The sequence below is a fragment of the Rattus norvegicus genome, chromosome 15 (assembly GCF_036323735.1).
Source record: "Rattus norvegicus strain BN/NHsdMcwi chromosome 15, GRCr8, whole genome shotgun sequence".
Classification (NCBI taxonomy): domain Eukaryota; kingdom Metazoa; phylum Chordata; class Mammalia; order Rodentia; family Muridae; genus Rattus; species Rattus norvegicus.
Genome location: NC_086033.1, coordinates 80,881,555 through 80,893,706, shown reverse-complemented (window position 1 = coordinate 80,893,706; position 12,152 = coordinate 80,881,555). Strand labels below are relative to the sequence as shown.

At 37.8% G+C, this 12,152-nt stretch overlaps 1 long non-coding RNA gene across 2 annotated transcripts in view; it reads left to right on the top strand.

Moving 5' to 3' along the window:
* The window catches only part of LOC134482001 (uncharacterized), a 28,857-nt gene extending 17,347 nt beyond the window's left edge, over nucleotides 1-11,510 (top strand). Inside the window, exons 2-3 of one of the 2 annotated variants that reach the window (XR_010057993.1) lie at nucleotides 10,053-10,128; nucleotides 11,294-11,510. This is a non-coding gene — a long non-coding RNA (uncharacterized LOC134482001). The remainder of the gene's footprint in view (nucleotides 1-10,052; nucleotides 10,129-11,293) is intronic. The other variant, XR_010057994.1, reaches the window with a different exon arrangement.
* The last annotated feature ends 642 nt before the right edge of the window (nucleotides 11,511-12,152 follow it).

The following is a 12,152-nucleotide window of genomic DNA, read 5'->3' as shown; positions in this document are numbered from 1 at the left end:
TTGACTGTTTGATTGTGTTTTTCTGTAATTCTTTAAGGGATTTTTTTGTTTCCTCTTTAAGGGCTTCTACCTGTTTACCTGTGTTGTCCTGTATTTCTTTGAGTTATTTATGTCCTTCTTAAAGACGTCTAACATCATCATGAGTTGTGATTTTAAACCAAAATCTAGCTTTTCCAGTGTGTTGGGGAATCCAGGGCTTGCTGTGATGAGGAAACTGGGTTCTGATGATGCCACGTGGTCTTGATTTCCGTTGCTTATGTTCTTGTGTTTGCCTCTCCCCATCTGATTATTCCTAGTGTTACCTGCCCTTGCCATGATCACTTGTATCTCCTGCATTCCTGGTTTTGTCAGAAGTCCTCAGAGTTCAGCTGTCTCTGTTATTCTATGATTCTATGATGCTGTGATCCTGATATATACTGATTGTGTCTAATCTCCTGGGAGCCAAGTTTCCTCTGATCTCTTTTTTGTTTGTTTGTTTGTTTGTTTGTCTGTTTTTCACAGAACCTCTTATCCTAGGCGTGTTAGAGCACCTCGGAGTAGGGCTTCCTTTGGGTGTTGTGGGACTGAGTGCACAGCCAGCACACAATGTCTGCTCAGGGCACTGGTTCAGACTGGAAGGGCCAGATTTAGTATTTATAGATATTGATGATTTTTTTTGAAATTAGATATACCACAATCAGCTTGTTCCCACACCCCTGCAAGGACTATTTTCCAAATCACAAAGAAAATATAAATTTGACTACTTTATTCAAAGAAAACAGAAGGTGATGAAGATAATCAGAGAGATAATGGCTATACCAAAAGACAATTACCTTAAAAAAGAAAATTACCCAGAAAAAATAAACAGTGATTATTTTGTTAAGGCATTAACATTTCAGGTTATAGTAAATTTTATGTATATTCATTGTCAAAAATAAGAGGAAAAAGAGAAAGAAATTTTAAAACACTTTACTCTTCACTCATTTGAAGATAACAATTACATATGTCTAATTTTCATTCCATGTGACTAGTCTCAGTTCTCTGTACTAGTAAAATAAAGACATAATTGAAAATAAACAGAATAAAATATGTTTAGTATTTTGACAGAGCCTGATTTTTTCAAGGAAGTTTACCACATTTAAGTACTTATTAAGTGGGAAGTATTATGTACTTGCCATGTGCACCTTTGGTGATCAGAAGGCAATGTGTAGGAATTGATCTCTCCTCCTACCATGTAATCCTGAGAATTGTATTCACTTAAGCAGGATTGCTTGCCACCACCTTAATCTACTGAGCCATCTCACAGCCATTAACTGTCTTAATATCAAAACTGTATGGTGAGCAGTCTAGAGTTCTATTAATTCTACAGAAACCAAACAAGACGAGTCATTTTTTATCCCTTTTTTCACTGTCTAAGTTGAGCCAAATACATCTATGAACCATATCATTGTCAAAAATGGCAACATAACTCTGATAATGGTAAGCATATCTTGGTAGGAAGTGATAGCTTTTAATTTGGATTTTTAGACCTGATCAAAATTATTAAGATTATGCTTGGTACTAAAAGCATAGCTAATTGCTCCATGCTAGTGATCTTACATTTATTAAAGAATCTAAAACCTCAAATTAACTAAAATAGCAACCTCTGACAAGACTCCATAAATATATTTTATACCCACAGACTTGTATAGTTTTTATTGCTCATCAAGGAAATGTCTCTGTGCAACATAGAGCACAAAACAAAGTCACAATCAATCGAAACATAGAGTTGAGAAGCCCAGTCTCCATGGATACAAATACAAAATATTCCTGAATGTAAGGCTCAGGTAACATTGTGGAAGAGAGGGCAAAGAGACTGTAAAAGCCAGAGAATAAGAAAGTTCACTATGAGAGCCTGTCTCCTAGTACTGCCAGTAGCTACACCCATTAAACCTCGCCAACATAGTCATAGACTACCCAAAACATGACCTGAATGAGAATGACACCAATAGTCATGCCAAAGTAGATGAATAAAATATTAGCAACCCTGTACAGAGATCTGCAAGCAATTGAATAAAGCTGGGAGCAGAAGTGGTACACCCTAGGGAAGAACATGCCATTCCAGGGCCAAATGGTCAACCCTAAAAACATATGTATAAGAAGCACTATGTGGATTCAAAGCTTATATTCAGTGTCAGTATATTTAGCATAGATAGATATAGATAGATATAGATACACAAAAATACACACAAATATACATACATACATACATACATACATACATACATACACAAATACATATAAGCATGCAGTAAAAGTTAGTGAAAAATGAGGCCATATATTACAAGGATACCAGCGAGAAATATATGGGAGGTTTGAGAGGGAAGAAAGAAAAGGGAGAAATTTAATTAAATATAATATTAAAAATTAAAATTTCAAAAGGTAAAAATAAAAGAAAAACTACTTTAAAGTTTTAAGTTTTTTTTAAATCTAATGCTTAAGCTCAAATTTCTCTCTGATGAAATTATTGACTGCATCAGATTCTTAATATTTCACATTTGACTATTGAATGTGCATTGAGGGTATATTTTGAGCTATCTTGTCTCATTTTTAATTTCATTATATTTTGTACACAGACACAAGGGATAGTACTTGTGGACTATCCCTTATACAATGTGCACACACACATCTGTTTCTTAAAATACACATATACATATATATATATTTATATATATGTTTTTATATATATGTTTATATGTATATATAACCACTTTTATATAGAGAGTCAGTGTTTAATTTCTTATTAAAATGTTCAAAATTGCATTTGAGTTTCCATTATTCTCAAAAATGGATTGAACTATCTGTCTGACTTAGTTCCTCCTCCAATCAAGTAATCTATCTCTAGTTATCTAGTATGGATGGCAGAAAGACTCACAAGCCTAATTTTCTAGGGAAAGATCTACAGTTGATGGCTGCTAATGAATTTTCTTCAGAGACTGGGAGTCTGGTAGGTTGCTCGTACCTAACTGAATGACCATATACAAGAGCACACACTAAGCCCCAGACTTGATGTATTGTGATATAAATAAATAAATTAGAAAGAGGTCACAAACTTGGGAGAAGGGTTTATGGAGGTGACATCTCTGAGAAGTAGGAGTGAGTCATAGGTAAATATGATTTAAATATCTTGTGATATGGGTGAAATTTTCTAACAATATATAAAACAAAAAGTAGTGAAAATCAAAACCAATAAAAGATTTCTAATTCTATCAAGTTAATATTGTACTCACCTTGTGAGGAATGTTATCTGAAATGTTAATCACTGAGAAATTTACTAAATAAACAGGAGAAGTTTATTAACACAGTCCTTTGGAATTCCCTTAAGAAATTCATAAAATACTCCCAAGCTTCACTTCCAGTATGGGATACTTCATAGAAGTTGTTGTCTAAAGTAGCCACATAAGTTTCCTGAACAGTACAAGCTCCTGACATTCTTCTTGTACAGTCATGTGAAGAGTCATAGAAGAGAACCTAATTTTGAAGATGCAATATGCCTTAGATATAAGATATTAAAAAAGATCAACCCAGATCTGAATTAGATGTTTCCTTCTGGCTATGTAGTTTCTGTAGGGCTCCATATTTCCATTCAGATCATCAAGAAGTAAAGGTTTCAATGGTCATGCCTAGTTGTAAACTCTGTGAAGAGTAATACCAACCTGGTAGACAAAATGTACCCACAAGGGCAATAATGGTATAACTGATAAGGTTGTAACGAACTTCTCACTTATTTAGATGTGAGACCCATTCCATAAGAGGAAAAACATGCCAGGTTTTATAAATTTAGCAAAACAAACAAAGAAGCAGAACTGTGACTAAGGATGTCTTAGGCTCCCAAGTACTGCTTAACTAAATTGGTTAGTATGAAAAAACTAATATATTCATACCCACAGACAAAGGCATCTATCTACTTTAGGATGGGGGAACCTATTTCTGCAATAAACAGAGGCAAATGCACTGATTTGTAGTTGTACAAATAGGGGGAATGAGTGCTGGTTGACGGAGCTGCCTTCAACAATTTAATTAATTAAACCATCCTCATTAATTAGGGGGTTAAAGAGGATACAAGAAGAATATGAGATGCTGAAGATAAGGCGATGGGTTATGAAATGTCAACTTCTAGGACAAGACAGGCAATAGTATCATGTACTCAGTAATTCTACTTACTAGCTCTGACTCTACACATGATTAGTTGACCAACATTCAGCTACTGAATAGGACAGGAGCTCATCCTATTTACTGCTGATATTGGCAACTAGCGGATTTAGGGATCTAGGTAGGCATAGTATGTGTGCCCACTGGTAGCCTCACCAGGTCACAATGTGCATTTCTAAACCTATGCTCGCACAGATAAATCTAATTAAACTGAACATGTAAACAACAAAGTTCATAAATATGGAAAAGAGATTTTTGGGGCGGAGACAGAGATTGGCAGAGGTGAGAGGAAGATAAGAAGTTGGGAGGAGACTAATCAGGATGCATTGCCCATGCATATGACATTGCCAATGAAAATTCATTAGTGTACAGAGAATTTAAAAATCCAAAGAAATTAGTGAAGTTTTCATAAGTTACTCAACAATGAGAGGACAGGATAAGGTCAAACAACCCTGAACTTCTGATCTCCCTTTCTCAGAAAATAAAGTGGTGGATTACTTGCATGTCACTTCTCCCTGTTTTCTGTTACTGGGGATAAATCCCTAGGTGCTCTGAATGCTAGGTAAGCAAGCACTCTACAACCTGAGCCATATTCTCAGACTACAACATTGATATATTGATAATTAGAATTTATGTTTGAAAAGACTAGGAGTCATGCAGTTACAGGATAGAGAAAACTTTTGTTGTAAAAAATCGAAATCAAAGTAACAACAGTATTACAATTATTGTTCAGGTAGCATAAAGAGCAAACTCTTTAAAATTATAATCTGAATCTTCAAAGATATAACAGTAAAAGAATCAACCACAGAAATGCTATTGGTACAAAATTTAAATATTCCAAAGTCAGAAAAACTTATAGAAATGAAAAAGAAAGCAAAGTCAGGTATTAATATTTTAGGGAATAAAATTAATAGCCCTATGGAAAATTAAGACAAAAGAAGTAACGAAATGGAAGAATTGAAGGAAAATGAAAATAAAATTTTCTCTACATCAGAAGGTAACATGTAAGGACAATTTAAAACATATAATAGAAAATTTCAGAGCAGGAAATTACATAGAAATTATGTAAATTTAGAAAAATAGTCATGCTGAGCATTTGGGAGAACAGGAAACAGGGCAAAATTAAATAATTCATACTAAGATATATAGTCTTCAGTTCTCATAAGATCAATGTGCGGAATGTTTCAAAGCAGTCAGGAGGTTAGAAATGAATAAATACAGATATGTGTATAGACACCAATTGTTCATCATTATTATTCATGAATTTCAAGTTTACAAATATGGTCAGTCTCTAAAACTTACCTACAACACTAATGAAATACTTGGCTGCATTTTTGTTTTGTTTTGCTTTTTATAAATATAGGAGAGTTCTGTACAATGTGAGTAGCCTGATCTATGTTCACATCTACACTTAACAAGGTAATAGTGATTGCCTCCTGCAGCCTTCTGTCCTTGGAGAGTTTTACTGCCTTGGTTTGATTCCATAGATAAGAAAAAAGTCAGAAAAAAAAACATTATTCTTTAAAGAATGCTCATACTCTGTAATCATTTTCACTCAGAGCTGGATCAGGATGTTCTCTGGTAGCAGATATAGGGATCCTATTCTCATTGGAGGGCATAAGGAATTGTCCCCAAAACTTCTGTTTTTTTTTTTTGCATTCATTACTTCATTGACATATTAGACACTCCTAGATTAAACTATGGCTTGGCCTTTTGCTTTAGTTTCTATTGAGCAACTAGGACTTCAAAATCTTTTAAAGACAGGGAGGAGAGGGACTTTCTGGGTAACTGTCTTAGTTTGAGTTTTACTGCTATGAACAGACACCATGACCAAGGCAACTCCTTAAACAGTTTAATTACAGCTGGCTTACAGATCATAGGTTCTATCCATTGTCATCAAAGCATGGACATGGCAGCGTCCAGGCAGATGTGGGGCTAGAGGAGCTGAGAGTTCCAACTCTTGTTCCAAAAGTAGGTAGGTGAAGCCTGGCTTCTAGGCAGCTAGAAGAAGGGTGTTAAAAGCCAGAGGCACCGTGACACACTTACTCTAGCAAGGCAACATCTCTGAAGAGTGCCACTCACCAGGCCAAGCATATTCAAACAACCACAGTAACATAACTCAAGATCCTTCTTCATGTTCTCTTCAATGTCTTGTTTTCTGTATTTGAGTGCTTTTTTTTTTTTATTAACTTGAGTATTTCTTATATACATTTCGAGTGTTATTCCCTTTCCCGGTTTCCGGGCAAACATCCCCCTCCCCCTCCCCTTCCTTATGGGTGTTCCTCTCCCCACCCTCCCCCCATTGCCGCCCTCCCCCCAACAGTCTAGTTCACTGGGGGTTCAGTCTTAGCAGGACCCAGGGCATCCCCTTCCACTGGTGCTCTTACTAGGATATTCATTGCTACCTATGAGGTCAGAGTCCAGGGTCAGTCCATGTATAGTCTTTAGGTAGTGGCTTAGTCCCTGGAAGCTCTGGTTGCTTGGCATTGTTGTACATATGGGGTCTCGAGCCCCTTCAAGCTCTTCCAGTTCTTTCTCTGATTCCTTCAACGGGGGTCCTATTCTCAGTTCAGTGGTTTGCTGCTGGGTGCTTTTTGCTAACAACAAATGTCTTCTAATTTTAGTGCTGAATTTGTCTACTGCTGCAGAGTTTAACAACAAGTGTGGAATGCCTTACAGAGAAATATATCCAGGTCAGGTAAATGTCTTTAATAAAAATACACCAACCTGGCTGTGAACTCAATGCTAGTGAAACAAAAATATATAACTATTAGGGTGATTTTGAGTAGAAATGCAACAAAATCAAGTTAAACAGACACCTGTTGATAAAAATGTGAGAAAATTGACTTTTTAAAGGCAACGTGCATTTGTTACTTTTCTATTGTTGTGATAAAAACACCAAGCAAGGCAATTTATTAATTAAACCAATTACTTTGGCTTGCAGTTTTAGAAGGTTAGAGTACATGACACAAAGCAAAGGCATGCTAAGGCCAAAGCAGCAGCAGAGACAACAAGCCTTAAACAGGAAGCAGAGCATAGGGGAGAATGCCTGAAAGCTTTTGAGCCTCAAACTGTACCCATGTGACACATCCTCAACAAAGCCACTCTTCCTAATCCTTCTCAAACCATTCCAGCAATGAAAAACCAAGTTCAACATATGGACCTATGGCATTTCTTCTCATTCGAACCATAACAGAATTTCTTTTCTGCATTAATTGGGAGATATATATATATATATATATATATATATATATATATATATATATATATGTGTGTGTGTGTGTGTGTGTGTGTGTGCATGTATACATATATGTGTGTCTGTGTGTATACATACATATATATATACATATATATATATATGAAGAACAGAACTGTAGGTATTTATTAGAATTATGTGGCTGCATACTGAACAAGAGGTTTAAACTTCCCCCACTTGGCATTCAAGGATTGGGTTGTAAACACATCTGATATCTTACATCTGCAAGCATTCTAAAATCACACAGCAATGAAGAATGGTCAGGCTTGAGTCAGTTACCTATATGGGAATCAAGCTTAACTTCTTTGGATGAAACCTTTTATAGCCAACTTTGGTCATCTCACACTCTTTGAAATGTATTACTATCCTTTGTAGACCTTTGAAAGTAGTCACTTGTTAACAGCCTTCTAGCCATACCCTGGCAAGCACAAATACTTTATTTCATATATTGCATTTCGTCAGATGAAGTTTACTGTGCAGGATACAACTTTTATGTTTTTCTGTAAACTAGGGACATGAAACATGCACAACTAAAACAACAACAACAGCAACAACAACAAAAACTGTATGCTTGCCCTGATTCACTTTATATCAGTTCAAAGTAACTTTCTTCCTAATCCTTTTTCTTAAAATTCTTTTGTAAATGGTTGGAGAGATAGATTTACAGAAATCAGAAGATATTTGACCCCCTCGAGCTGCCTTCAGGCAAATACGAGCGTTGGAGCCAAGGGACACTTTAAAAAGGCCTTTCTTCTTGAATATGTGCTTCTGTGGGAAGTGTTCCTACTTAAAGTCTGTGTTTTTCACTCACTTTTACGAGGTTGTCCATCTCCTTTGAATTTTTCTTGTATTTCCCATGATTGTGTTCTGTGATCTCTATGGATGTTTATTAGAAAGTCCCTTCTGTAGGCTTTCTTCTTAAATTTCTATTTTGGCCTCAAGACTGTACAAAGCAGAGACTCAAGCGGCTGTGGTAGCATGTCTATAACCTCAGCACTCTGAAGCTGTGCCAAGGAGAAGCATGAGCTCCAAACACACGAGCTGTAGAGTTAATACTTCAGTTACTGTGTCTACTGTGTTGATGTGCCCCCCGGTTAGGATAATCGAGGACAATAGGGCAAATTTTATAACTTTAACGGTTACACTCCAAAGTGTCTGAGTGACTAAAGTATATAATGTATCTTCTTGTAGAAGAAACAAAATGTCCTGCAAGTTTCTTTTGTTGTTGTTGTTGTTGTTGTTCATTTTTGTTTGTTTTGTTTTTGCAACAATGTGGTGAAAAGGAAAAACCAACAGGAATAGGATAGAAAAAATATATCCCACTTTCATATATTGGAACCAGACCATGGTAGCATGGTGGGCCCGAGCCGGAACCAATACTTTGCATTTATTTAAAGATACTGTTCAAAGAATAATAACGATAAATTCTATTTAGCCGAAAGAGCTATGAAAGCAATATAATTTATAATTTCATGTTTATTTTTATTAAATTATTAAATAGCTGTAAAGACACTTCCGGGTTTTTTGGACTGAATAAGCCAACATAGACTATACCAGTTAAGTTAGTAAACTAGTGCTCTACCTACCACAGACTAATAATAGCAACAGCAATAGACGCCAAGCAATGGAGGTGTAGACTACAATGCAAACTCAAGTGTAAGCGTTTGTATTTCGCCCTGCGGTATGGATGCTGAGCTCCAAAGCACTAGACTGTGTTTACCCAGTTCCGTTTAGGGTGCTGTGCTCTAATTAAGCGCTAATACACTCACTGCTCGGGGTTTAGGAAAATGCAACCTAGGAGGTGAGAGGCCAAAGCTGTGGTTCCCAAGCTCCTGGACATCCAGTCACTGCTGGAAACACATAAAGTCAAAAAAGGGGGCAGGGGTCTGGGATCTACAAATCTGCAGTGAAATGCCCGGGACTGGGGGCTCCAAAACTCCTGGACATCCCAGGGCTACTGGGCCATAGGGAGTTGGGAATAGAGTTGGGGGCCCCAGGCCTGAGGAGGACATAAAATCCAGGGCCAGGGGAACAGAGAACTCTGGCTTAGCTCATTTGCTATTGTCTTTACTTAGTGGCGATTGTCTGGGAGCACAGAGTAGCCTTTTTCTTCAGGAGAGTTAGCTGTGGCTCTATAGGTGAAGGCCATCTCCATGCTCCCCAGGGCAATTTTTGATTGGTGAGACATCCTTGCTTCCAAACTGTTTATTGATTGTTCATCATGCAAAATGGGTGCAAACCACCTCCTCAGGATAGATCAGAGGTTAAATACTTTTTGCAGGGAGGAGTGTCTAGGAAGGAAAGTTTACTGGCTAAACCTTCAGGCTTCTAGATACCTCTCGTTTCGTATATGGGAAGCATGGCACATGTTTCAGGCCAGGAATCTGGTAGGGAGCAGGGAGCCACCTAATGTCTCAGATATGTGCTGGGTGCCTGAGACTCTGAACTCACTCAACCTCTCCAAGTTTTCTGGAACGGTTCATTGTCCCGCACAAGTGGACTTTGAGAACTACTATCACCATTTTGCAGTCAAAGGTCTTTGAAAAAGGACATGAAATGAATTATCGTGGATAGAAAGCAGGAAGTCGATGTTAAATAAGTCTGTACTGTCTTGAAATATGACTAGGGACATGTTGAAGGAACGCCCTCTCCATTGATGATGCAGAAACTCATGTTGGGTCAATGCTGAGAATACATGATTGGTGAGTACTCAGTCTGAGGTGGGGTTTTCCAAGAAATGTAATGGACAAAGTAGCGGCTAGATTGTAAGTGTTGGAAGAAAGGAGTGGTATAAATTTTAATCTTTTGGGCATGGCATCATCACTGGAACCAGGAGCACAAAGAGATTTTTTTGCTATCTGCACAAGACTGGGTCCTTCCATATTACATCAAGAATGAGGGAGGTGCCCATGGGGGCACTGATTAACGTTTGCAAACTATGGTTTACCAAGGAGGGCTTTCCTTCTTTAGCGCAGAAACTTGTAGATGGTCCTGCTTTAGTGAATAATCCTGTATCAATGCTAATGGAAACAATCCTCATTAAGCACAATGACACTCTCTCTCTCTCTTTCTCTCTCTCTCTCTCTCTCTCTCTCTCTCTCTCACTCACACACACACACACACACACACACACACACACACACAAGAATAAAGGGAGACTAGTTGAAAGAAAGAAGTCAGCATTGCGGATATTACAGGCAATGGGGATTAAAGTCCCATAATACATTTTATACATTTATGAAATTGTAAAAAAAAAAGGAATTACACTTTTCTTCATGACTTTATAGCAACACACATTTTAAAAAAATATACCCTGTTGAAGGAATCAGAGAAAGAACTGGAAGAGCTTGAAGGGGCTCGAGACCCCATATGTACAACAATGCCAAGCAACCAGAGCTTCCAGGGACTAAGCCACTACCTAAAGACTAAACATGGACTGACCCTGGACTCTGACCTCATAGGTAGCAATGAATATCCTAGTAAGAGCACCAGTGGAAGGGGAAGCCCTAGGTCCTGCTAAGACTGAACCCCCAGTGAACTAGATTGTTGGGGGGAGGGCGGCAAGGGGAGGAGGATGGGGAGGGGAACCCACATAAAGAAGGGGAGGGGGGAGGGGGATGTTTGCCCGGAAACCGGGAAAGGGAATAACACTCGAAATGTATATAAGAAATACTCAAGTTAATAAAAAAATATATACCCCAATATATTGCCATGATGAATAACGTATGCTTTTCTAAATTGATGCCTCTGGAAGATTCTCTGTCATCATTCCCACACTGCACTCATGGGCTTTTCTTATCAAAGCCTTGCTAATCATATTCCTTCTACCTTTATAGTTGATCTTTTACATTTTTCTTGTATTTTAAGTGTGGATAATTCTCTGGCCTTGCAAGAAATTCCACCCGTGATGCTCAGTGATGACTTCCTCAAATGAAGAGGTGATGCTACGCTTTGGAAATGCAAAATGTTCTGTGGCGCATCCAGGAGTCTAAACGGATCATCATTCTGCACATAATCCATGGTTTTCAATTATCCGTGCCACTGGTTTGCCACGTTAGCATGACTAATAAAAAGTTATTATTATTGTTGTTTCTTATTTTTCCTCTATTGAATTACAACTATGAACAATCCACAAAGAAAATGAACGATCCACACCATCTCTAATTACTACTGTCATTGATTTATTCGAAGCTGGCAATACACAATCGCTACACTTTGCTTAATGATTTAGCCGTGCAATTAAATATGCACAGGGCTTGAAATAAACTTCTTATACCCTTGCTTTTCTTTTTATTCTAGTGAAAGGATTTTCTTTGGATAATTGCCTAAAGTGTGTCATTATTACAAGTGGCAGATCTTTTCATTGGCTACCAAGTAGTCCATCCTTTCATCCTGTGCTTAAGGTGACTATATTTAAGTGAGCAGCAGGCAGAGAGATCCCTTAATCCTACAGAAGACTCTTTTTTTTTTCTTTTTTTTTTTATTAACTTGAGTGTTTCTTATTTACATTTCGAGTGTTATTCCCTTTCCCGGTTTCCAGGCAAACATCCCCCTAATCCCTCCCCCTCCCCTTCTTTATGGGTGTACCCCTCCCCACCCTCCCCCCATTACTGCCCTCCCCCCAACAATCACGTTCACTGGGAGTTCAGTCTTAGCAGGACCAAGGGCTTCCCCTTCCACTGGTGATCTTACTAGAATATTCATTGCTACCTATGAGGTCAGAGTC